Consider the following 27,479-nt stretch of genomic DNA (forward strand, 5'->3'; position numbering starts at 1 on the left):
AACTGCACTATAATTTAATCAGTTCATTTGGTTACTTAATGTGATATGTTTGCAAAGATGGCCACAGCAATTCCATCCATCCCTGTGCACATGATTTTTTGTGTTATGACTTTCGTATTTGAGCTGAGAGCGTGTCTTTTTCTATTTGTTTTTTACTTTTACTGTTTTCTTTCTTTCCTCCCTTCCTCTCTTTCTTTCTTAGAGTCTCACTATGTTGCCATGGCATCACAGCTCACAGCAACCTCAAACTCTTGGGCTTAAGCGATTCTCTTGCCTCAGCCTCCCAAGTAGCTGGGACTTCAGGTGTCCACCACAATGCCCAGCTATTTTTTGGTTGTAGTTGTCATTGTTGTTTGGCAGGCCCAAGCTGGATTGAATCCGCCAGCTCCAGTGTATGTGGCTGGTGCCCTAACCGCTGAGCTATAGGTGCCAAGCCCTGTTTTTTCTTTCTTGACCACATGGAATTGCCACATCGACTCTGAGCTGGCCTTCTGACTGGCTGATCAACAGAACGCAGTGAAAGTGATGCTATGGCTGAGCATGGTGGCTCATACCTTTAATCCTGGCACTCTGAGAGGCCAAAGCTGGAAGATCCCTTGAGCTCAAGAGTTCAAGACCTGCCTAAATAAGAGCAAGACCCCATATCGTCTAGAAATAGAAAAATTTAGCCAGCTGTGGTGGTGGGCACCTGCAATCCCAGCTACTTGGGAGGCTGAGGTAGGAGGATAGCTTGAGTCCAGGAGTTTGAGGTTGCTGTGAGTAGGGCTGATGCCATGGCACTCTAACCTGGGCAAAAGAGTGAGACTCTATCTTAAAAAAGAAAAAAAAAGGCGACGCCTGTGCCTCAAAGGAGTAAGGCACAGGCCCCATATGCCGAAGGTGGCAGGTTCAAACCCAGCCCTGGCCAAAACTGCAAAAAAAAAAAAAAAACGAAGAAAAAAGAAAGGAAGGAAGGAAGAAAGAAACCTGGCTGCCTTTGTTCTTTTCCTTTTGGAGGCCATCATGTGAGAAAGCCCGAGCCAAGTTACTAAAGAAGTCTCTTAAAGAAGGACCAAGGAACTCAAGCCAACAGCCCAGCCAACTGCCAGACATGTGAATGAAGCCATATAGGACTGGCCAGCTTTCTGGCCTGACTGCAAATGTGGGAGCAAGCCCAGGCAAAACCATGTGGATGGTAAAAAGCTGTCCCAGCTGAGATGTCATACTGCTAATTCACACAAACAGAAGCAAATAAATGATTGCTGTTTTTAGCCACTGTGTTTTTGGGGTGATTTGTTAAGTAGCAATAAAAAGTTGATACCTTTAGGTTCTTAGAGCAGTGATTAAGACTCTAATGGCCCAGTTTGGATGCAAACCCCATTTCTTGCATGGGGCATGGCCTATGATCCTGTGCACCTCAGTTTCCTTACCTGTACACTTTTGTTTCCTATCCCATCAGGTTGATGTGAGGATTAGATGAGATGATGAACATTCATTGTGTGGCACAGTGCAAATACTCTCAGCATCTTAACTGTTCTTCTGCTGCTGCTATTTGAAGGAAAAGGAGCCTGAGAGCTGTGATGAGGGCCATTAGGAAGAGCATTGCTAAGGATAAGTGTTAAGCCCATAACTAGGTGAACGCTGGGGACAGAAAGCCCCTTGAAGAAACTTCCCTGAAGAAGACAGGCGCACGGCCTACAGACATATGAAAAAATGCTCATCATTCTTAATCATCAGAGAAATGCAAATCAAAACTACTTTGAGATAGCCTCTAACTCCAGTAAGATTAGCCCATATCACAAAATCCCAAGACCAGAGATGTTCGCGTGGATGTGGAGAAAAGGGAACACTTCTACACTGCTGGTGGGAATGCAAATTAATACATTCCTTTTGGAAAGATGTTTGGAGAATACTTAGAGATCTAAATATAGATTTGCCATTCAATCCTACAATTCCTCTACTAGGTATATACCCAGAAGACCAAAAATCACATTATAACAAAGATATTTGTACCAGAATGTTTATTGCAGCCCAACTCATAATTGCTAAGTCATGGAAAAAGCCCAAGTGCCCATGGATCCACGAATGGATTAATAAATTGTGGTATATGTACACCATGGAATATTATGCAGCCTTAAAGAAAGATGGAGACTTTACCTCTTTCATGTTTACATGGATGGAGCTGGAACATATTCTTCTTAGTAAAGTATCTCAAGAATGGAAGAAAAAATATCCAATGTATTCAGCCCTACTATGAAACTAATTTATGGCTTTCATATGAAAGCTATAACCCAGTTATAACCTAAGAATATGGGGAAGGGGGAGGGGGGAGGGGGAGAGGGAGGGAAGGGACGGGGAAGGATGGGGAGAGGGAGGGTGATTGGTGGGATTACACCTATGGTGCATCTTACAAGGGTACATGTGAAACTTAGTAAATGTAGAATATAAATGTCTTAACACAATAACCAAAAAAAATGCCAGGAAGGCTATGTTGACCAGTGTGATGAAAATATGTCAAATGGTCTATAAAACCAGTGTATGGTGCCCCATGATTACATTAATGTACACAGCTATCATTTAATAATAAAATAAAATTAAAAAAAAAAAAAAAGAAAGCCTCTTGAGACCAAAGACCTACCATGCCAGCTTGGGAGATGGCAGAGGTTGGGTTTGAACTATGTCCCGCTTGAGTATAAAGATTTGTACATGTATGACTAGGTGAGCCCTGAAGCAGGTCATGGATGGAGGCTGGAACTGGGTAGAGTGAAGAACTGATGAGGTGGGGAAGGGAGTTGAGAGCATCAAAATATGTGAGAAAACCCGGGTAAATACCCACTCCACTCATATGAAAACCTAACTTCCTCATCCTGGCCTGAATGCTTTGCCCACCTCTCCTGCCATATTTCCTACCTTTCTTCTCCTTAATTCACAGTGCTTCAGTCACCATGGGCTCCTTTTTCAAACTTACCCTGCTCTTTACCACTTTGAGAACTTTGTACTTACTGTTCCCTTCTCAGAGGGACCTTCTGAACCACTCAAGCTAAAGTTCTGTATTTCACAGGTACTTATCTCTTTCTTTCACAGCACTATTTCTATATAAAATTACTTTGTTGGTCAGGCATGGTGGCTCACACCTGTAATCCTAGCACTCTGGGAGGCCAAGGTGGGTGGATCGCTTGAGCTCAGGAGTTCAAGACCAAGCTGAGCAAGAGTGAGACCTCATCTCTACTAAAAATAGAAAAACAAGCCAGGCAGAGTGGCACACGCCTATAGTCCCAGCTACTTGGGAGGCTGAGGCAGGAGGATCACTTGAGCCAAAGAGTTTGATGTTGTAGTGAGCTTTGACACCACGGCACTGTATTCAGGGTGACACAGTTTAAGACTCTGCCTAAATAAATAAATAACTTTATTTAGGCAGCACAGCTCAGCACACCTGTCCCCATGTTATGCCAATCTCCCAGACCAGGGCCAACCTCGAGTGCTCTTTCATTGCCATCAAGCTGGACTGTGCGCAGCATAGCCAGGTGGACAAGATCATCAAGGGTTTTGAGCAAAAAGGATTTTGCCTCATGGCCATGAAGTTCCTTTGGGCCTCTGAGGAACACTTGAAGCAGCACTACATTGACCTCAATGACCACTCATTCTTCCCTGAACTGGTGAAGTACATGAACTCAGGACTAGTAGTGGCTATGGTCTGTGAGGGACTGAATGTGGTGAAGACAGGCCAAGTAATGCTTGAGGAGACCAATCCAGTGGATTCTAAGCCAGGCACCATTCATGGGGACTTTGGCATTCAAGTTAACAGTAACATCATTCATGGCAATAACTCAGTAAAAAAATGCTGAAAAAGAAATCAGCCTATGGTTTAAGCCTTAAGAATTGGTTGACTACAAGTCCTGTGGTTATGACTGGGTCTATGAATAAGAGATGGACAAAGCAGCAGTCCCTTTCAGCACTGCTTGGTGTGTCCATGGACACAGATTTTCATTCCCCTGACTTGGAAGCAATAGTATTGATCATTATTTTGAACTATATTAAAGGACTGCGGCATCAGGAAGGTTGAAAACCATTGCAATAAAGCCTTTGGAAACTGAAAATAAAATAGAATTACTTTGTTCATTCATTTGTTTACCTGTACATTATTTGTTTCTTATTTTAGAAGGTCTCTCTTGTTTACAACACATCCCCAGCACCTATCACAGTGGCTGGCTCATAGCAAGTGATCAATAGCTGTGAGTTGAACATGCATGAATAAAGCTGGCAAAAGGAAGATGTGAGAGCCAGAAAGACATGGTCCAAGATGGTAAGTATAAGACCAGTCATTTCCTGGAAGCAGGCTTCACAGAAACCTTAAGATCATCTGGTATAAGCTCCCCAGGCCACAGGTGGGGAAACTGAGGCCCAGACAGGGGGAATTACCAGCTTGACGGCACCCAGAGAACAATTGCTGTGGGTTATCATAAAATGCTACAAACCCATCACCCAGAAAACATCACAGCCACCTCCCTGAGGACATCCCTATATGTCTGCAGCCACCACCACCTCCATCTCATAGGGGAGGAGGTGCCTCTTTGGGAGCAGAGATGCCAGTCTGCTGACAAACTGTGAAATGAGGGCTGGAAAGGGTGGAGAGGCCCATCCATCAGACAGGTAGCTATTCTGAGGCAGCTCTGAATAATGGGTGGTACAGAAATAACCCAGCCTCCTCACCCTTGTTCCAATCTTCACACCTCTGCCACACCAGAGGTGAGGCTAACACTTAACATACACCAGCTTTTAAAGCAGGGCATGTGGGGCATAGGGTGATCATCAGATTTAGCCCTGTCCATTGGGGGCTCACAGTCTGGTAGAGGTGGTAGTTTGGTAGAGGAGGAGGGCTGCTGAGTGATGGTTCCTACTTTAGAGGAGCTCAAAGGTCAGAAGATCCCCAGAAGAAAGGACCCCTGAATTAGTTCAATGGACATACAGAAGTTATGCAATCCATGAGATGTCATTAACAAAAGTAACCGCTTTAGCTGCGTTGTGGCAGGCGCCTGTAGTCCCAGCTACTGGGGAGGCTGAGGCAAGAGAATAGCGTAAGCCCAAGAGTTTGAGGTTGCTGTGAGCTGTTATGCCACTGCACTCCACTGAGGGCGACATAGTAAGACTGTCTCAAAAAATAAATAAATAAATAAATAAATAAATAAATAAATAAATAAGCGCCTGTGCAAAAGGGAAGGAGGCAACACAGCCAAGTTCCAGGAATTGTTTGCAGTTTTAGTGGGTGAAAGCATCAGGAATTTGAAAGGGAAGTGGCAGATTAAGAGGCTGGGAGAATTTTGAACAAATTATTAAGGGCCTTGAAGGTCAAGCAAAGGGTTTGAGCCACTGATGATGTGCAAAAGAGAGCCATGGCAGATTTTTGACCAAGAGGTGACCATGGTCAGGTCTGCATAGGAGAAAGTGTCCTGTGGCTATTTTGGGAAGGTAGCCATGGCAAGGAGAGTGGGGCGGGTTGGGCAGATCACAGGGAGAAAACAGCGGTAGGTAGGACTCCTGTAGGAGAAAGGCATTGGGCTTCAATCCGTTTTTTTTTTTTTTTTTGGAGACAGAGCCTTACTGTGTCACCCTTGGTAGAGTGCTCTCGTGTCACAGCTCACAGCAACCTCAAACTCTTGGGCTTAAGAGATTCTCTTGCCTCAGCCTCCCAAGTAACTGGGACTACAGGCACCCGCCACAACGCCTGGCTATTTTTGGTTGTAAGCTGTCATTGTTGTTTGGCAGGCCCAGGCGAGATTCGAACCCGCCAGCTCCGGGGTATGTGGCTACCGCCCTAGCCCCTGAGCTACAGGCGCCAAACCAGGGCCTCGGTCTTTTAAGGGCCAGTATCGTCACTTCCCGGACTCCTGCCCATGACCCTCCCGGGTCCCATTTTTGTTCACTTATTCTTAACTCTTTAAGTTTGAGCAGAAGAAAAGTGCTGCTGGAATACTATCCTAGGTTAAGGGTCTGAGCAAGAGACTTCAACTCCCAGAAAGCGCCGCTCTACAGCTCCGCACATCGCGCATAGTTTTTTAAAGGAAGGAGGGGCCAGCTTGTAGGCTGGTGGGACTCACCAGACCCGTGAAGTGCGGGAAACCCAGGCACCGCCATTTTAGCTTGGGGCAAACCATTGTTCGCATAGTGGGAGGTTCGTGCTCTCCCTCTCTCTCGTCAGTTCTTACGTGTACTGAAATAAAATGCACTTAATTATTGCAGGTCTCATAATTTTGCTTTTCGTTGAGAACTCCTTCCATTTTGCGTACTAGACTGGAACCGAACCTACCAGCATGTAATAGGACATCCCAGCATGGACGCACACAGGTAGGTGCCGCCAGGGGCGGAGTCGGAAGGTGTTCCGCCCCGCCTCCTAGTAAGAGGGGGTTTCCGCTTCCGGCGGCGGAGGCTTCAGCCTCGCTCTGGTCCCTGCGGCTGGCGGCCGAGCCGTGTGTCTCCTCCTCCGCCGCCGCCATATTGTCTGTGTGAGGAGAGGGGACAGCGGCCGCTACTGCTGCCGCTACCACCACAGGTACGGCGGGAGCTACCGGGCGAGGTCATTGGAGGCTGGGGGTGGGCCCAACATGGGGCAGCAGGACGCGGCCGCCCCTTACGCTTCCAGCAGACTCCCGTGCGGCCCGTCTTCTTCCCCTGCCCCCCCCTCCACACATACACCAGCCGAGGCCCCTGCAGCCCATCGGGGCCACCCTCCCCCAGAGCGCAGAGCGGAGGTTGGGCAGCGGCTGATGTGAGGGGTGGGAACTGGGTGTCGGAGGCCAGCTTATAGCAGGGGAGAGGGGTGGACTGGGCGGGGACTAGGGGCAACTTGGAGGAGGGGGGTCGCCGGTGAGGGGGAAGGGAGCTTGAGGGGTGGGGCCGCTAGGGGATAATAGGGTGGGTGCAGAGGGAGTGGGGCCTGCTGGGAGGAGTGGGGTGAACCCTCTCGCGGAGCAGAGCAGCTGGAGCAGGGGCCTTCCTAGGAGTCCCTCTGGGCGGGGTTCAGCTTCCCACCTGCAGACTGGGTGCGAGGTGGAGGGAACCCGGGGCGGGGTTACCGAGGAGAAAGGGGGAGGGGACCACGAAGTCGGGCGCAGCCCGTGGAGTTGGAGGTGAGGGCTAGTTGGAAGCTTGGGTAGAAGAGGAAAGGTGTGTAAAAGGAAAGGTTGACTGAGAGTATATGTTGGTGACCTTTTGAAAGGTAGGACTTTTAAATTTAGGTTTTTGTTGTGTATTTTTTAGTGTTGGAACATTTCGAGGGTAGGCAGGTGATGGGTGGAACTTCTGTAGTTTGTTTGGGGGAACCAAAGTCAGGGTCAGGAAAAGTTGTGTGTTGGCTATTACTTTTGTGTGGAGGAAAGACTTCTGAAAAGGAGATGGTGGGTTATTTGGGAAGACTTGATTTTAATTCGTGAGAATGGGGAATGAAGAGAGGAAATAAAAAGAAAACTAGGATGAAAGATTTTTCCAAGAAAAATGTTGGTAAAAAACCATTAGTTACAAAGCAGACTGCTTAGGTTTTCAAGTGTCAGAGACCCCAGCCACTGCTACTTAGCTGTGATCTGAACTCTGTAAGCCTCAATTTTCCGGTCTGTAAAGTGGGAGTGGTGATATTTCCCTTGCTTTTGTAAGTTTATGGAGGGGAGTAAATAAAACAATTCTTGTCAGGTACTTAACTATAGTCCCTGGCAGGTAATAAGTGCTCAATAGATCTTATTTAGCACTATTAGTAAAGAGACTAGCTGGTGTATTTGAGGCTCCTCTACTGTAGGTAAAATTTATTGTCAAGAATCTGACAAGCAGGAAGGGTTTCAAAGTGTTATCTTTTTAGTTTTTGCAGTGTTTTGTTGTAAGTCATTTGGCTTTACTGGCGTGTTAGGTAGGCCTGGAGCTGAAAGTCGAGGACCAATACTAGTTCTCTTCCATGTCATTTTGAAAAGTTCATTTGTAGTCTTGCCAATTGGGGTTTGTCCTGTGACTTTGAAACACTTGGCTATCATTTGCTATTGGGGGAGGGTGTGTGACTTGAAGGAATGGAAAGATTGGAAATTTACTTAGGTTGCTTTATCAATTGATCATAAAGTTAAGTCACACCATGGGGCAACTTTTAAAAAGAAAACCAAAACCATGCCTAGATATGTTCTCTTATGAAACACAGAGGGAAAAAAGAAGCACACATTCAAGGTGAACATGGGTTCATTTCTGAGTTGTGGGTGCATTGCCTTGATATTTGAAGATGAAATAGGTGGCAACTTTTCCACAAGGTGCTTTTAGTTCTATTGCCTATGCACTCTTCCAGGGTGAGTCCTTGCTTTTACTATTGTCTTAATCTCTGAATATGCATCTTTACATACTTTCTTGAAAAAACGGGAGTTTTTTTTTTGGAAGGGAGTTTAAAGCCTTAGGGTTTGGCTTTATGGTAGGCAGAATCACATCCCTCTCCATCCCCAAGATGTCCATACCTTAATACTCAAGATACATAAATATATGGCGAAAAGAGCTTTGCGAGTATAATTAAGGTTAAGAATCTTGAAATAGGAAAATGATCCTGGATTTTCTGGGTGGACCTAGTCTGATTATGTGAGTATTTAACAGCAGAGAACTTTCTCCAGCTGGTATCAAAGAAATGGGCAGAAGGGGAAATCAGATTTTGAAGCACAAGAAGGAGTGTATTTGCCATTGTTAGAGGGGGCCACATGGAAAGTCTTGAGGAAGAATGTGGACAGCCTCTAGTACCAAAGACCAGTTTGGCTAATAGCCAACAAGGGAGATCTCAATTCTACACAACCATAAGGAATCAAATTTGGCCAACAACCTGAATAAGCTTCAAAGTGAATTATTCCTGAGTTTCCAGCAAAGAGTGCAGCGTGGCAGACACCTTGATTTTTGGCCTTGTGAGACTAAACCAGCGGTTCTCAATCTGTGAGTCGCAACCCGGAGGGCCGAGGCATTAGGAAGGTTGAGAACCACTGCTCTAAACAGAAGACCTTCCAAGTGCACCCAACTTCTGACCTGTAGAAACTGTGAGATAATTTGTATTATTTTAAGCTGTTACATTTATGGTAACTTGTTATGGCAGCAATAGAACACTAGTACAGATTTTGGTACCAAGAGTAGGGTACTGTTACCTAAAAATGGAAGTGGCAGTGGGTGGAGGCCAGAAGAATTTTGAGGAGCATGAGAGGAAAGGCCTAGAACAGAGTGTTAGTAGAAATATGGATGTTAATGACTGCTAGTGAGAGCTCAAATAGAAATGAGGTTTGTGTTATTTGAAAGTGGCAGAAAGAGGATGTTTGTTACATAGTGGCAAATAAGCTTAGGGGAATTGTGTCTTTTGGTTATATGGAATGTAGATTTTGTAAGTGATTTCACTTGAATATTTAGCTGAGATTTCTATGCCTAATTTATTTGTGAAAGTGAGTCTAATGGAGTGAGCCCCTGTGAAGTTGTTACAAAGCCCACTTGGGTTCTTTTATTTATTTATTTTTTTGAAACAGAGTCTCACAGTATGGCCCTGGGTAGAGTACCCTGGCGTCCCAGCTCACAGCAACCTCAAACTCTTGGTCTTAAGAGATTCTCTTGCCTCAGCCTCCCAAATCGCTGGGACTAAGGCACCTGCCACAATGCCCAGCTATTTTTTTGTTGCAGTTATTGCTGTTTAGTTGGCCCGGGCTGGGTTTGAACCCTCCAGCCTGGGTGTATGTGGCCGGCACCCTACCCGTTGAGCTACGGGCACTGCCTGCCCACTTGGTTCTTGAGAATTCTATGCTAGCATTTATTTAAGAGACAGAATGTAAATTAAATAGGACTGTCATACATCCCCCACCCCTAAGTTGTACTGACAGGAAGCAGGCTGGTAAAACTACATATGTGTGAATGTGTTTGCTCTTCATTAAAAAAGAAAGGTGACTTAGAGATGGAACCAGGAGCCCAGAGGGGTGGAGCTAAAAGCCACAAAGGCTTTTTCCCCAGTCTTTAAAATGGAATGGAGTTTGCTTGGATTTTGAAATTGCTTTGGACTGGTGGCTGTTTTCTTTTACATTTTTCCCATTTGAACTGGAATATCTATAATTGTTACTCCGTGCTTGTCTCATCATAGTTTGTTGGGAACAGATAACTTTTATTTTTAGGAACTGTGCTCCAGGAGTTTTACTTACTATTATACCTAGAACCTTATCCACATCTAAACTAAAGGATGAGATTTAGGACTTTTGAAATGATGAGCATTAGATGAAAATTTTTGGACGTTAACTTGGTGCTGTAATATTATTAGACCTTTGGGGATCTAGGGAAAGGATGAATATATTTTGCATTTAGGAGTGCAATGAATCTTTGAAAGGCAAATGGTAGACTGTGATAGGCATAATGGCCCTGCTAAGATGTCTGTATCCTAAATCCTGGAACCTGAATATGTTATGTGGCAAAATTACATCTTTGTAGATGTAATTAAGGTTAGGGGTCTTAAAAATAGTAAGATTATCCTGGCTTTCCTAGGTGGGTATGTCTAATCATATGATCTCTTAAGAGCAGAGAACTTTCTCTGGCTGGAGTCAGAGATTGGAAGTATGAAACAGACTCAGCCTGCCATTACTGGAGGGGGTCACATAGAAAGCTTGAGAGGGGAAATGCAGACAGCCTCTAGAAGCAAAGGGCAGCCTCATCTGACAACCAGCAAGGAATTGGGGACCTCAGTTCTACAGCTGTAAGGAACTATATTCAGCCACCAGCCTGAATGAGCATGGAAGCAGATTTACTCCTAGAGTTTCCAGAAAGGGACCCAGCCAAGCCCATGTGTCTTCTGGCCTGTAAAAACTGAAATAATTTGTGTTGTGGAGTTTGTGATAATTTCTTAAGGCAACAATAGAAAGCTAATGCAGGAGTTTTGCTGGTTTTATTTCAGAATCTTTGAGAAATTATTTTCTACAGGACAAAGGTAGCAAAGATTATTCTGTAAAGTGATTTGGTCTGTGGAGACTTCACAGAACGGTTTTGAGTGAAACCTGTACCTCTTCCATGGTGTTTTTAATATTTTGCTACTGTCCTCAGATGCAGTTTGAGGGGGGTAAATGACTAGCTTGTTACAATGTAGATTCTAGGGGCTGAAATGGGTGAATTGCTTGAGCTCACAGGTTCAAGACCAGCCTGAGCTAGAGCAAGACCTCATCTCTAAAAATAGCAGGAAATACTTGGGAGGTTGAGGCAAGATAAATGCTTGAGCCTAAGAGTTTGAGGCCCCTGGGAGCTATGATACCAGCTCACTCTACTGAGGGCAACACATTGTGATTCTGTCTTCTAAAAAAAAAAAAATAGATTTGGGTGGTGCCTGTGGCTCAAAGGAGTAGGGCGCCAGCCCCATATGCTGGAGGTAGTGGGTTCAAATCTAGCCCCGGCCAAAAACTGCAAAAAAAAAAAAAAAAGGTAGATTCTGCAGCCCTAGGCCATTTTGGTAAGATTTCTATACGTTAGTGATTCTTACATGTATTTAATAAATTTCTTTGATAAATTATATAATTTCTTAAATTTTTATTGTCTATAAGCTATAGGTTTATATGACAACCTTTTAAAGACTTAATTTCTATTTTTTAGAGGAAATGGAAATGGGTGATATGTTTTGGTGAATTAGTGACCACTTATACATGTACAGTGGTCTCTGTTTTTCCATACCTTCCACGCCATCTCAGCCCACGGTTGCTGTAAGATTTGTAAGATCTTTTCTCCTGTCATTGTATGTGAAGTTATGAGTCAGATTTGGGAATCATAACTACAGAATGGAGTTTCTAGCTTTTAAGGAAGATCTTTTATTTTTGTTCTGTAACAGTATGCTTATTGATTGGATTCATAAAATGTGGGTAACCTTTAGTCAGAGGATAGAGGAAATGAGACTGTTTATTTTTATTTATTTATTTTGAGACAGAGTCTCAACTTTCTTGCCCCCGGTAGAGTGCTGTGGTGTTATAGCTCACAGCACCTCGAACTCTTGAGCTCAAGTGATACTCTTACCTCAGCTTCCCAAGTAGCTGGGACTACAGGCGCCCGCCACAACCCCTGGCTATTTTTTTTTAGAGGTGGGGTCTCACTCATTCTCAGGCTGGTCTTGAACTTAGGCAATCCACCCATCTCAGCCTCCCAGAGTGTTGGGATTACAGGCGTGAGCCAGTGCATCTGGCCGAAACTGTCTATTTTTGAGTTATTACCTGAATAGAAAGAGTATGAATAATTTTTGAGATTATCTGTTTGGCTTCTGGTTTAGAATAAGGGGAATTGGTTCACATTTGTGATCCAGGCAATAGTCATGGCTTTTGAACTATTCCCTGAACACCCTTGCCTTGGCTCTTTTCTGTTTCTGCATGAGGTCATTGTCAGAATTAATTGAGATAATACATAATAACACATTTAGCACATTACCTAACACAGGTAATGCCTCCAAAATGTTAAATGTTTATAAATAAGTTTTGGCAACTGTATGACAAAGTTTACACACATTATATTACAAATTATATTACAGTGTAATTTGTACAAGTTAAGACACTGAAAACTGTTGTTATTTGCCATTGAATTAGGTAAGGGCTTGCGATACTTGATTTAAAATGAGAAACAGCATTTGATCTTTGCTCTGTCACAATACACTGGGTGACCTGGACCAAGTTTGTTTCATAAGAGTGTTAGTGTGGGGCGGCGCCTGTGGCTCAGTGAGTGGGGCGCCGGCCCCATATACCAAGGGTGGCGGGTTCAAACCCAGCCCTGGCTAAATTGCAACAAAAAAATAGCTGGGCGTTGTGGTGGGCACTTGTTGTCCCAGCTGCTCGGGAGGCTGAGGCAAGAGAATCACGTAAGCCCAAGAGCTGGAGGTTGCTGTGAGCCGTGTGACTCCACGGCCCAGAGGGCGGTAAAGTGAGACTGTCTCTACAAAAAAAAAAAAAGAGTGTTAGTGTGTTCTTACACCTAAGTTTCTTTGAACTCCCGACTAAGAGGGATAGTTTCAGAAGTATCATATCATTTAGTTATTTCTTCAAAAGAAATCTAGGCCAGCCAGCTTTTTCACTTAAGAAATTCTTCTAGGATTATTAAGGAAAAGTAGCTCCTGTCATTGTAACAAAGGATGTATTTGCATTGGGTTGTAGACCATTTGGTAGTTTTTCTTATTTTGTATACTCCAAAATATATACAGTTCAGCAGACCTGTACATCATACAGCAGACCTGTACAGCATACATCTTTTTTTTTTAACGTATAGAAATCAAGGATTGAGTATTTTTAAAAGTTTAGAGTGAAAGAATTCACATTATCACAAGATACTGCTAAGAGTGGCATTTCACTGGTATCTTCAAATTCTGTCTTTCATCCTGAGACATTTAAAAAAAACTCTGCTTAGTGACAGTTGCTATGGCAGGCAAGCTTTTTTTACATTAGTGGTGCTGTTTTCTTGCATAGAAAATACTGCATTTTCTGAAGTGAAAGTTTTAAGGTACAGTTAGATTAATCTTTTATAATTTTGTGTATGTCACATCTTAGATGCCTTTATATTGGTTGCTCTTTTCTTTTTACCTTTTCTAGTCTTAAGGGTTTTTCTGACAAGTTTTTATTAACTAAAATGTTTTAATTTGCTTGGAAAAATGAACACTTAGAATTTTTCTTAAGTTATGACTAATACTTTTTAATGGGCATTTCTCAATTCTCATTAATGTTCTGTATATTTTAGGAAAGCTACCCTGTTAAAAATGGATGGGTAAATTATTTTAAAGAAAAACCTATGTATCATGGGTGGCACCCGTTGCTCAGTGGCTAGGGCGCTGGCCACATACACCGGGGCTGGTGGGTTCAAACCTGGCCCGCAACAGCTTAAACAAAGACAACAACAACAACAAAATAGCTAGTTGTTGTGGTGAGCGCTTGTAGTCCTAGCTACTTGGGAGGCTGAGGCAAGAGAATTGCTTAAGCCCATGAGTTTGAGGTTGAGGCCACACACTGTACCCAAGGCGACAGCTTGACACCCTTGTCTCAAAAAAAAAAAATCTGTATCATGTCATGTCAGAAAGTACAAAATAGCCATTTTGGGCAATTAAGTTTATGACCATTCAACTGATGGTCATTTGACAGACCCTGAGTGTCTGCTACAATTCTGGCCGGTACTCTGCTGAGGGTCTCCGATTGTTTCTGCCTTCAAGCTCACAACTGAGTGATACTTTGTAATAATACATACATTGTGCCACAACTTAATAGTTTTGGGAGGTTTTTTCTTATAACTGTGATTTGCTTTGTACCAGGTGTGGTGTCTGAAATAACTATAGAAATGGAGGGGTTAGGGGACAGCAGTAGGATAATGGAAAAGAAGTCCAGCTTTGGAGTGAGACAGCCAAGTTGGGAGAAGTTTGCTTAACCTCCTCCCTCAAGCCTAGGTTTTCTTATCTCTACAATTGGGATAACAATTACCTTATGCAATTTATTAAACTTCAGTTTCTTTGGGCGGCGGCGCCTGTGGCTCAGTGAGTAGGGCACTGGCCCCATATACCGAGGCTGGTGGGTTCAAACCCAGCTCAAGCCAAACTGCAACAACAACAAAAATAGCCGGGCATTGTGGCAGGCGCTAGTCCCAGCTACTCCCGAGGCTGAGGCAAGAGAATTACCTAAGCCCAACAGCGGAGGTTGCTGTGAGCTGTGACATTACAGTACTCTACCAAGAGCGACAAAGCGCGACTCTGTCTCTTAAAAAATAACAAAAAAAACTTCAGTTTCTTCCTCTGTAAAACAGGGATTTGTAGGGCGGTGCCTGTGGCTCAAAGGAGTAGGGCGCTGGCCCCATATATGGAGGTGGTGGGTTCAAACCCTGCCCCGGCCACAAAAAAACTGCAAAAACCCCCAGGGATTTGTAGCACCTACCTTAGAGGATTCATCTGAGGATTAATAACTAGAGCACCAGCTAATATTATTACCATAGGATTACTGTGAAGATTAAAGAAGATAATTTATAAAATGCCTAACTTTGTTATCTGACTAACCTCAGTTATTTTTCTTTCCTTTCAATGAAGACAATGTGTTTATTGCCAGTGCTTTATTCCTTATTTTCATTTTCTGCTGCCAAGAGTGCTTACTTTTTAATGAAACTTTTGCCCTGTACTTCCTGTTTTCTGGTGCAGCCTGCTGGGTGAGTGAGGTGCTGAATTGCTGTTCAGGGGTGGATCCCTATGTAACTCACACGCGGTGTAGATTGCTTCAGTTACTCATATGCAATGCAGGTTACCAGAGTGGTTATCTAGTCTTAGTGAATCTTCCTATCTCGGACTTAGGAAAAGTTCTAGCTTTGCTCACCTATAGACGTGTGAATGTGAATCAGGTTTTTTTCTATCTTTTAATATCTGATTTTTATACACTTTTGTCCTGATGCCAGCCCATTCAAATAATAACGAAGAGCCCTGACTGTTGAAACTCACCCTCACCCCCACCTATGCACCTTGCCTCCAAATTTAAAGCAATTCATTTTATTAAAGTATTTTTGGTAGTCTGTCAATAAATCATTTTGCAGAATTAAGGTAGTAGCTTTGAATTTATTGAAGAGAACTTGCTTAGGCTTTGAATTCTAAATAGACTTGGGTTCAAATCTGTCCCTATCATTTTGTAATCCTGTGATTTTGGCAGGTTATTTAACCTCTGAATTTGCTGATTTCTAAAATGGGAGTATTCCTCTCATGCCATTTCTGGTTTATAGGTGGCATTCAAATGGTAGTAGTAGCTACTAATTACATCTGTAAATGTTGGTTTCTACTTTAGATTTCTGTATGTCTCAAATGGAATTTCCCATCATTTGGTTCCACAGGGTTCTAGCCAGTGGAATGAAGTGTTTTGCATTGTGACTTTATTTTGTGTGTGTGGTCTCATAAAAAGATATGCAGATAATGATCTCTACCCATCATTTATTATATTCTGTATTGTAGAAGATAATACTGGACTTCAAATTTCTGTTAAGTATTTGGAATAGAACTGTGTTAATCCAAGTCAAACACTTTGTGTTTACTTATAGTAATCTCCCTTCTTCCTACTGTTATATCATTTATGTAACATTAACACTCTGATCCATTTTCTGGGTTAAAGGTGAAGAAATAAAATTCACACAGAGGACTCAACACGCTAATTTTTTTTGTTTTGCTGTACCTTCTAGTTTGTTTTATGTAAGAAATACTTGTGTGTTTTGTTTTATAAAACAATAATGTTGTATATTTTGTAGACAGGAATAAAAGCAGAAGACCGTAAAGGCATGTTAGGACTATACTCCTAAAGTTATAATAAACAACCTTTAGGTTTATGCAAGCAGTAACTTCATGAATTATTAGATATTATTGTGAATGTTTATAATCCAAATTCACACTTGTAATAGGACCAGAAAATTATTCTGCTTAGTTTGAAGTGGTTCTCTTACTCAGTGTACACTTAGAATCTTGGATTTAAAGGTTAGAGAGTCAGGGGAACTGTCAAGGAACTAGTTGTTACCTTTTTTGAGCTACATATAGTCCCAGTTTTTAAAACAAAAACACCACTATTTATTTATATGTTATTAGTTTGATAGGGGAAAGAATTTTGTTGGCCATAGTTACCACCTTAAGTTGATAAGAGAAAAGAGAATTAGTATAAAGTGGAGATGGGGGTAAGATAACTTTTGTTTAATCCTACTTTTTTTTTATAACCATTAACCTGTTTACTTTTGAGTTTATTCTTCTGAGTTAGGAGGCTTGGCTTGTGTTTGTTGTATTTTATTATTATTATTATTATTATTATTTGCAGTTTTTGGCAGGGGCCGGGTTTGAACCTGCCACCTCTGGTATATGGGGCTTGTGCCCTACTCCTTTGAGCCACAGGCTATGCCCTGTTGTTTTTATCTTTCCCTGTCAGTGGAAAGGGTGATCTACCAGGAGAAGTGATTCCCCGTTAGTAGTATATATGGACTATCTTCAAAAATTGCAAAAGGTGATCACATATCTTTTTGAATAAGGAGGTTGTGAAATTGTTTTCTTAGTCTACGGCATGGATTTTGATGATTCAGGTGTGATCTCCACAAATTTTTCAAACCACAGTTTCCTAACCAGTTCACTGTGTCAGGGTGAGTTAAGATGTGTTGAGATACTGATCCCTTTAGATGTCTAGTTCATGCAGGTACATTGTATCCAAGCCAGTGACTTTTGTCTTGACTTTAAAAAGGACTGGAGGTACTAATTTAGACAGTTCATTAAATGGCTATCCTACCATTTTGAAATTCAAGGTGCTACCAATCTTAAAGTAATTTTGGCTTAAAGTTTAGAAAAGACCATTTTAAAATACCTTTGTCCCCAAAGTAATTCTCTTTGCCCATAATATTCAAGGGACATACTTTACAATGGAAGTTTATGAGTGATTTAAGTTTGGACACTTGTAGAGGTATTGTATTTTTTTTTTTAAGTGGTATTAGGCAAGACTAAAGTTCGTTTTTTTTGTTTGTTTGTTTGGTTTTGTTTTTTTTTTTTTGGAAAGTCTCATTCTGTTGCCGTGGGTAAAGTGCTGTAGCATCATAGCTCACAGCAACTTCAAAATCTTGGGCTCAAGGATTCCTCTTGCTGGTTTGGTGCCTATAGCTCAGAGGTTAGGACGCTGGCCACATACACTGAGGCTGGCGAGTTCGAACCTGGCCTGGGCCTGATAAACAACAAAGATAACTACAACAAAAATATAGCTGGGTGTTGTGGTGGACGCCTGTAGTCCCAGCTGCTCAGGAGGCTGAGGCAAGAGGATTGCTTGAGCCCAAGAGTTTGAGGTTGCTGTGAGCTATTATGATGCCAGGGCATTCTACCAAGAGCAACAAAGTGAGACTGTTAGCAAAAAAAAAGAAGAAGAAGAAGAAAAAGAAACAAATAAAAGAATGGGATATGCTTACTTTGAGGAGTTTGTAATTATGTATACACAATACTTTACATAATATTATTATGTAATACTTTACACAATAATATTATGTAATATTATTGTGTATAATTACATAATAATTATGTAAATAATTAAGTTAACCTTTTTAAATGAGTCTTTACATTGTTAACAATTTACATTTCCTGTTTGTCTAACTCAGCAGTTATTAATTTTGCTGGGGTTTACAGATTCCTCAGAGCCAGTAGTAAATTTTTTCTTCACAAAATATACATGCTTCTAGAACCTGACGTTTGGGCGGCGCCTGTGGCTCAAAGGAGAAGGACGCTGGCCCCATATGCCAGAAGTGGCAGGTTCAAACCCAGCCCTGGCCAAAAACTGCAAATAAATAAATAAAGATACATGTTTCTTTGTATACATTTTTACGGAGTTCAGGGCCTCAGGTCTCACTGATGAACTCTTATTTTCAGTGTCACGGTTTATCTATATCTTTTTTTTTTTTGAGACTATCTGAAGCTGTCACCCTGGGTAGAGTGTCACAGCGTCATATATCACAGCAACCTCCACCAGGTGATCCTCTTGCATCAGTTTTTCTATTTTTAATATAGATGGTGTCTCACTTTTTGCTTAGGTTGGCCTTGACCTGTCTTGGCCTCCCAGAGTGCTAGAATGATAGGCATTAAGCCACCGTGCCCAGCCTCTGTATATATATCTAAATGATAGTTTCCCTTTTTTAAAAAAGAGTTTTTAAGACTCACTCTCGTGCCCTGACTAGAGTGCCATGGCATCATAGCTCACAAACTCCATCTTCTGGGCTCAAGCGATCCTCTTGCCTTAGTTTTTCTATTTTTAGTAGAGATGGGGTCTCGCTTTTGCTCAGGCTGGTCTCGTGAGCTCCACAATCCACCTACCTTGGCCTACCAGAGTGCCTGGCCTCCCTTTTCATTATTTCTTATTAGTTTATTTATTTAGTATAGAGCAGGAAATGATGGCTCAAATGCTTTCAGAAGTCAAGCCAGTAAGATGAGTGAGTAGAATTGTCCAGGTTTACATGTAGTATCTCCAGTGGGGATATTTTAAAAGAACCCATTGTTGGATACTTAAAAGAGTTTTAGCAGATCCAGCTTGTTTTTTGTCACTACCTGAAGGAAGAATCATTGTTACCAGACCAATAGACCTACTTACCTTCTCTCTTTTCTTTCCTTTGAGAAACTGAATATTTTAAATGGCAACTGTCACTTTAAAAAATAATTGTTATGAAAAATTGTTAATACTTAATTCAACTTAACAACCAGATTCACTTTTCTAAAGTGTGAAGATCTTGTGCACAAATGTTCATAGTAACATTATTCATAGTAGCTAAAAGGTAGCCACAACCCAAATATCCATCAGCTGATGAATGGATAAACAAAATGTGGTATATGCCTACAGTGGATTCAGCCATAAAAAGGAGTGGACTACTGATACATGCTACAGCCTGGATGAACCTTGGAAACGTTACGTTCAGTGAAAGAAGCCAGACACAAAATACCACATACGGCATAATTCCATTTATGTGAGGTATCCAGAGAAACAGAAAGGAATTGTAGGGGCAGAATATTGGGAGTCTCTTCTCTGGGGAAATTTCTTCATGGGGTAATGGAAATGTTGTTCTGGAATCAGATAGTGGTGATGGTTGCCTGACATTACAAATACACTAAAAACCACCTAATTATACTCTGAAATTGTGAATCTTATGTGGATTTTATCTCAATTTAAAAAAATACTGTGGGGCAGTGCCTGTGGCTCAGTGAGTAGGGCACCGGTTCCATATACCAAGGGTGGCAGGTTCAAACCCAGCCCTGGCCAAACTGCAACAAACTGCCTGTAGTCCCAGCTACTCTGGAGGTTGAGGCAAGAGAATCGCCTAAAGCCCAAGAGCTGGAGGTTGCTGTGAGCTGTGACACTACAGCACTCTACCAAGTGACAAAGTGAGACTCTGTCTCTTAAAAAAAAAACAAAACTCTGTGCACTAAGTAAGAGAGAGATGTATACATGTAGTCAGATACACAGAGTCTCTGTTTTATCTGTGGGGGATACAATCCAGGACAACTAGTAAGTTGCACGTAGTAACATGTCAGACTCAATTGCCATTTTTTTCTGTTCCTGTCTTCCACCCACAAATTTTATGCCTTTTCCTTTTTAACTGAGCATTTGTCACACACTGTCACCATAACTTTTGTGGTTTGAGGTGCAACAGCAAAACTAGCATGAATTTATTTTTCCTTCACAATTTGACAGAAGATGTGTTCTTAATTGTAGATCTTAGCAACCTTGGCATAAGTTTTTTTCCCCCCCATTAAATCAGGAACTTTCTCTTTTTCACTTAAAGGAAGTACTACTATGTGGCTTTCCTTTGGCATATACAAATTGCCAGTATCACTACTCTTGTGCTTTGGGGCTATTCTTAAGTGAAATAGGGGTTACTTGAATGCAAGTACTGCAATACAGCAACAGTCTGATCACTGAGAGGGCTACTAAGTGACTAGTAGGTGGGTAGCATATACTCTAGACAAGGGGATGATTATGTCCCCAGGGTGGGACATCACTAAGTGGTGTGAGATTACCTCATACTACTCAAGTACAGTTTAAAACACTGTTTCTCAACCTTCCTAATGCTGCGGCCCTTTAATACAGTTCCTCTGGGTTGCGACCCACAGGTTGAGAACCACTGGTTTAAAACTTAATGAATTGTTTGTTTCTGAAACATGTAATATTTTCAGACCACAGCAATAATTGAAACTGTGGATGGCGGAGGACTACTATATATGTTTGCATACCAGTTTACAGTCTTTGCAATAGAACAAATGAATAGACTGAATCTAGACAGAACTATTTTCATATCACTACCTCTCTGTGATATTACAGAGGTGGTATAGTTTCACCATATGCAAAATGGGAAGGACTTCATGTCAGTTTTGGACTTGCTAGTTTAATAGTAAGTATAGGCGGTACCCATAGCTCAGTGAGTAGGGTGCTGGCCACATAAACCAAGGATGGTGCTTTTGAGCCTGTCCTGGGCCTGTTAAATAACAAGGACAACTGCAACCAAAAACCACCCCAAAATAGCCAGGTGTTGTGGCACGTGCCTGTAGTCCCAGCTGCTCGGGATGCTGAGGCAAGAGAATCGCTTAAGCCCAAGAGTTGGAGGTTGCTGTAAGCTGTGACGCCAGGGCACTCTACCAACAGCGACATGGTGAGATTCTTGTCTCAAGAAAAAAAAAGAAGCAGCAGCAGCTTATGGCTCCAAGAAACATCATTCACAGACCATCTCTTTGGGAGGTGATAATATGAAACCGTTTTACCTCTGGTGTAGTGATGGATGCAGTAACATTTACAGGTATGATTGAAGCACTTTTTTTGGAGACAGATTCTCTTTTGCCCTAGGTGTAGTGCTGTGGTGTCATCGCTCACAGTTGAGGAATCTTCTTGCCTCAGCTTCCCAAGTAACTGGGACTACAAGCTCCTGCCCCAACACCCGACTAAATTTTCCTGTATTTAATAGAGACAGGGTCTCACCCTTCTTGCTTGGGCTGGTTTTGAACTCCTGAGTTTAAGGGATCCTCCTGTCTTGGTTTCCTAGAGTATTAGGATTACAGGTATGAGCCACCGCACCCGGCTTGAAGCATATTTTTAAATTAGCTGCAGATCAAATATCCATCTTACAGCCAAATATATTATACAGAAAGCCATAGTTTTCTCAGTTTTGAATAGGAGTGGGCCTTTATGCAAGCATGGTTGGTTTTTGCCAAAATATTGTCTGTTACTGTCTTGCTATTCAGTTCTTCAAATATTTATGGAACATTTCATCATTGTAGTCACTGTGATAAACACAGGACATACCAAGAGAACTAAGTCAACTTCCAAAGTACTTGAATTCATTATCTGATATGTAAACAAAAATATATGCCACGTGATAATGTAGTAGTATATGTTGGAACTTTGGCCCCTGTAAAAGAAGTACTTGGTTCATTTTGGAGAGGCATGGAAAGGCTTCCATTCCTAGTAAAGTAAAACTTGTTAGTTCTTAGCTGGCATTCTTCCTTCCTTTGTTTGGGATGCCATGCCATTCTCTGGCTCCTTTTCTCCCCCATCTACTCACCTAGCTTCTCTCACTTCTGCTGTCAGGTAGGTCCCTTCTCTCTTTCTTTCTGATCTCTTCCCTTTCTCTAATATAAAGTTTATACTTTTATATTCTAAAAAAAACTGGCTGGTTCTTGAAGGCTGAGTAGAATTTTCCATAGCAAGCAGTATTGGAAGGCATAATTAAAGTATAAAGACACAGAGATTTTTGGGGGTGGAGAGCTAGTTCAGTACTCATTTGTTTTTTTAAAAAGTTTTAAAAATACTAAAGTGCACAGTAGAAAGACATTAGCGTAGAACAGAGGTTAAAATACTGTTAGAATTTATTGGTTATGGGAGTATTCAGGGTTTTCATTTCTTTTCATATGAGTTTTGGTAACTTATTCTTTAGGAGTTTCATATTTACTGTCATAAAATTGCTTATGGATCTATGAGTGGAATTGCTGGGTCATATGAAAATAAGTTTAACTTTATAAGAAACTGCCGGATCTTTTTCTAGAATGGCTTCACACTACTGTTTTGCTTTCATGCCAGCAATGTTTAAGAGTTTCAATTAGTGGTGGCTCATGGCTGTAATCCTAGCACTCTGGGAGCCTGAGGAGGGTTGATTGCTTGAGGTCAGGAGTTTGAGACCAGCCTGAGCAAGAGTGAGACCCTATCTCTACTAAAAATAGAAAAAGTGGGCTTGGTGCTTGTAGCTCAGTGGCTAGGGCGCCAGCCGCATACACTGGTGCTGGCAGGTTCAAACCCAGCCTGGGCCTACCAGGCAACGGTGACAACTACAACCAAAAAAAAAAATAGCTGGGCATTGTGGCTGGCGCCTGTAGTCCCAGCTGTTTGGGAGGCTGAAGCAAGAGAATCGTTTAAACCCAAGAGTTGGAGGTTGCTGTGAGCTGTGATGCCAGGGCACTCTACCTAGGGCAACATAGTGAGACGCTGTCTCAAAAAAAAAAAAATATATATATATATATATATAAAAAATGACGCAGGTGGATCACTTGAGCCCAGGAGTTTTGAGATTGCTGTGAGCTGTGACAATGACATGGCACTCTATCCATGGCCACAGAGTGAGACTGTGTCACAAAATGTTTCAGTTGCCCCTCATCCTCTCTAGTACCTGGTATTGTCAGTATTTAACTTGTAATATTGAAATAATTTTAGATTTATAGAAGAGTTATAAAGACAAAATCTTCATATACCCTTCACCCAGCTTCCCCCAGCGTTAACTAATGCTCTTAGTTTTCTTCATCAAAACTAAGAAATTAACCTTGGTATAATACTGTTGATTAATTTATTTATTTTGTACCAGACTTTATTTATATTGTACCAGTTATATCTTTATTCTGTTCAAGGATACAACTCAGGATACTGTGTTGCATTTAGTCATCTGTCTCCTTAGTATCCTCCAATCTAACAGTTTCTCAGTTTTTCCTTGATTTTTAAGACTTAAAAACTTCTGGCGAAAACTGGTAAGATACTTCGTTGAATGTCCTTCAGTTCAGGTTGGACTGATGTTTTCTCAAGATTAGATTACGGTTATTAGTTTTTGAGAATACTGCCACGGGGGTGAAGTGCCCTTCTGGTCACATTATATCAGGGGTATAGGATGTCAATGTGACTTACCCATTAATGATAGTTCAGCAGTAGATTTTCCACAATAGAGTTACTATTTCTCCCTTTTCATACTTATTCATTAGAATGGTATTCCTAAATTCAGCTTACTTTCAAAGGGGAGGAAAATTAAACTTCACCTTCTCAAGAAAGGCATATCAAATAACTTGTGGACATATGTTAAAACCACCATAGTAATTAATAAGTATCCTGGAGGAGATTCTTTGAGACTATGCTACGTGACCTGTTTATCCTAAAAGCTGTACTCAATAATTTTAGTATCTGTTAATGAATGTTGCATGCCACGTACAGCAGTGGTGTAATGGTGTTCTTACATTTCTTTTTGTCTATAGGTATTAGTTGGAATTCTTTAGTAAGGAAGATTTTTTAAAATTTGCATAGTATGGATGTGTGGGTATTTATTGTTAAGGTTATAATTCAGTGCTCTTGTTATTTTTTTTGATAGTTTTTCTTTATTAGATCATACTTTTAAAATGTCCATACTACCCAAAGCAATATATAATTTCAACGCAATCCCCATTAAAGTTCCACTGTCATACTTTAAAGATTTTGAAAAAACAATACTTCGTTTTATGTGGAATCAGAAAAAACCTCGAATAGCCAAGACATTACTCAAAAATAAAAACAAAGCAGGAGGAATCACGCTACCAGACCTCAGACTATACTACAAATTGATAGTGATCAAAACAGCATGGTATTGGCACAAAAACAGAGAAGTAGATGTCTGGAACATAATAGAGAACCAAGAGATGAATCCAGCTAATTACCGTTATTTAATCTTTGACAAGCCAATTAAAAACATTCAATGGGGAAAAGATTCCCTATTTAACAAATGGTGCTGGGTGAACTGGCTGGCAACCTGTAGAAGACTGAAACTGGACCCACACCTCTCACCGTTAACCAAGATAGACTCTCACCGGATTAAAGATTTAAACCTAAGACATGAAACTATAAAAATACTAGAAGAGAGTGCAGGGAAAACCCTTGAAGAAATTGGGTTGGGCAAGTTTTTTATGAGAAGGACCCCCCGGGCAATTGAAGCTGCTTCAAAAATACACTATTGGGACTTGATCAAACTAAAAAGCTTCTGCACAGCCAAGAACACAGTAAGTAAAGCAAGCAAACAGCCCTCAGAATGGGAGAAGATATTTGCAGGTTATGTCTCCGACAAAGGTTTAATAACCAGAATCCACAGAGAACTCAAAAGTATTAGCAAGAAAAGAACAAGGGATCCCATCGCAGGTTGGGCAAGGGACTTGAAGAGAAACTTCTCTGAAGAAGACAGGCACACGGCCTTCAGACATATGAAAAAATGCTCATCGGGTGGTGCCTGTGGCTCAGTGAGTAGGGCGCCAGCCCCATATGCCGAGGATGGTGGGTTCAAACCCAGCCCCGGCCAAACTGCAACAAAAAAATAAAATAGCCGGGCGTTGTGGCGGGCGCCTGTAGTCCCAGCTGCTTGGGAGGCTGAGGCAAGAGAATCACATAAGCCCAAGAGTTACAGGTTGCTGTGAGCCCTGTGACGTCATGGCACTCTACCTGAGGGAGGTACAGTGAGACTCTGTCTCTACAAAAAAAAAAAAAAAAGGAAAAAATGCTCATCATCTTTAATCATCAGAGAAATGCAAATCAAAACTACTTTGAGATATCATCTAACTCCAGTGAGACTAGCCTACATCACAAAATCCCAAGACCAGAGATGTTGGCGCAGATGTGGAGAAAAGGGAACACTTTTGCACTGCTGGTGGGAATGCAAATTAATACATTCCTTTTGGAAAGAGATATGGAGAACACTTAGAGATCTAAAAATAGATCTGCCATTCAATACTGTAATCCCTCTACTGGGCATATACCCAGAAGACCAAAAATCACATCATAACAAAGATATTTGTATCAGAATATTTATTGCAGCCCTATTCATAATTGCTAAGTCATGGAAAAAGCCCAAGTGCCCATTGATCCACGAATGGATTAATAAATTGTGGTATATGTACACCATGGAATATTATGCAGCCTTAAAGAAAGATGGAGACTTTACCTCTTTCATGTTTACATGGATGGAGCTGGAACATATTCTTCTTAGTAAAGTGTCTCTTAGTAAAGTGTCTCAAGAATGGAAGAAAAAGTACCCAGTGTACTCACCCTTATTATGAAACTAATGTAGGACCTTCACATGAAAGCTATAACCCAGTTACAACCTAAGAATAGGGAGAAGGGGGAAAGGGAGTGGAGGGAGGGGGATTAATGGGATTACACCTGCGGTACATCTTACAAGGGTATATGTGAATCTTAGTAAATGTGGAATATAAAGGTCTTAGCAAAATAGAGAAATGCCAGGAAAGCTATGTTAACTAGTCTGATGAAAATGTGTCAAATGGTCTATGAACCAAGTGTATGGTGCCTCATGATCATACTAATGTACACAGCTATGATTTAATAAAATAAAATTAAAATAAAAAAAGATCATACTTTTAGTGTCATGTCTGCAAACTGCCTAATTCCAGGTTGCAGCATTTTCTCCTAAAGGTTTGATAGTTCTGCATTTTTCTAAGATACAAGGTTTAGATTGAAGTTCATGATTTTATGGAACTGCAAGTGTTCCGAAACTATTTATAAAAAAAGATGATCCTTTCTCCATTGAACTGCCTTTGTACCTCTTTCAAAAATCAATTTGCCATATTTGTGTAGGTTATATTCCTATACTTTCCATTCTGTTTGATTGATACATGTTTTATCCTTTTTGGTAATAACACAATTTTGATAATTGCAGATTTGAAATGGTCTGAAAATTGGATATTGTGAATCTGCCAGCTTTATTACTCCTGTTCAGAATTGTTTTGATTATTCTAGTTATTTGGGTTTCTTTTTTAATCTAGTCTTACAGTCTTTTACTTGGATAATTTATTTCATTTATATTTAATAAAATTAGTCATATTTCAGTTTAACTTTTTTCTCCTGTGTTTCTTGTGTTCTGGTTTATTTCTCATCTTCTTAACATTCCTTTGGCTTCTTTTTATTATTTTACTTTTTTCTCTCTTTCTACTTTGGAAACACATGGTAATTTTGTTTTGTAATTAGTTTCGATCATAGATATAATAACTTGCTGCCAGAACTTATCAAAGCCTGATATTAAATAATAACTCTAATGATACCTCCTCAATATAATGATAACTTTCTCAGTATAATATACTTTATTATTATGTATTTTAAAGTATAATATGCTTTATTGTACTGTATTTTAAAGTTTTTTAAAACTCCATAAGACATTGTCATTTTTTAATATAGTCAATATTTGGAGTTTTGTGTCAATTTTACTCTTTTTTGTTCCTTTTCTCTTTCAACTCAAACTTTCTGAATGGAATTTGTAAAAATCATCTTTCTATAGAGATAATAATAGAATTTTAATTTGGCTGCTATGTTTTTTCCCCAGCATACTGCAGGTATTGAACTATCTTTGCTTCATTGTTAGTTTTGAAAAATCAGTTTTTATGTTCTTTGAATGTAGTATGTCTTTTTCTGTGCTTATTTTTCAGATGTCTCTGTCTTTGATCTTTTGTTTTTGTCTGAGACCTTTTCTCACTGTGTTGCTAAGGCTGGCCTTTAATTCCTAGGCTCAAGCAATTCCCCCTTCCACCTCAACTTCCCAAGTAGCTGGCCCCCTTGCCTAACGTTGGTTTTCTGCTCTTTTATGATTATATGTTTTGTTGTGGATTTCTTTTTATTGGTCTTGTTTAGAAATTGTTGGCTTTTTGGAATTTAATTGTGTCTGATGGCTTCTGGGAAATTTTTAACTTTAATATTGCCTTTGTCCTGTTCTATCCTTTTCTACTAGTAGTACTAATTAAAAGTATGTGA

The 27,479-nt window shown here is 41.0% G+C and overlaps 1 protein-coding gene and 1 pseudogene across 1 annotated transcript in view; both read left to right on the forward strand.

Moving 5' to 3' along the window:
* Positions 1–3,425: 3,425 nt before the first annotated feature.
* LOC128573504 (nucleoside diphosphate kinase B-like) lies at positions 3,426–3,903 on the forward strand (annotated as a pseudogene).
* A 2,478-nt stretch (positions 3,904–6,381) lies between these two features.
* Positions 6,382–27,479, forward strand: part of CSNK2A1 (casein kinase 2 alpha 1) — a 61,877-nt gene continuing 40,779 nt past the window's right edge. Inside the window, exon 1 of the mRNA XM_053573475.1 lies at positions 6,382–6,526. The gene's annotated coding sequence lies outside the window, so the exon portion shown is untranslated. The remainder of the gene's footprint in view (positions 6,527–27,479) is intronic.

This window comes from Nycticebus coucang, chromosome 21 (genome assembly GCF_027406575.1).
Source record: "Nycticebus coucang isolate mNycCou1 chromosome 21, mNycCou1.pri, whole genome shotgun sequence".
NCBI lineage: Eukaryota > Metazoa > Chordata > Mammalia > Primates > Lorisidae > Nycticebus > Nycticebus coucang.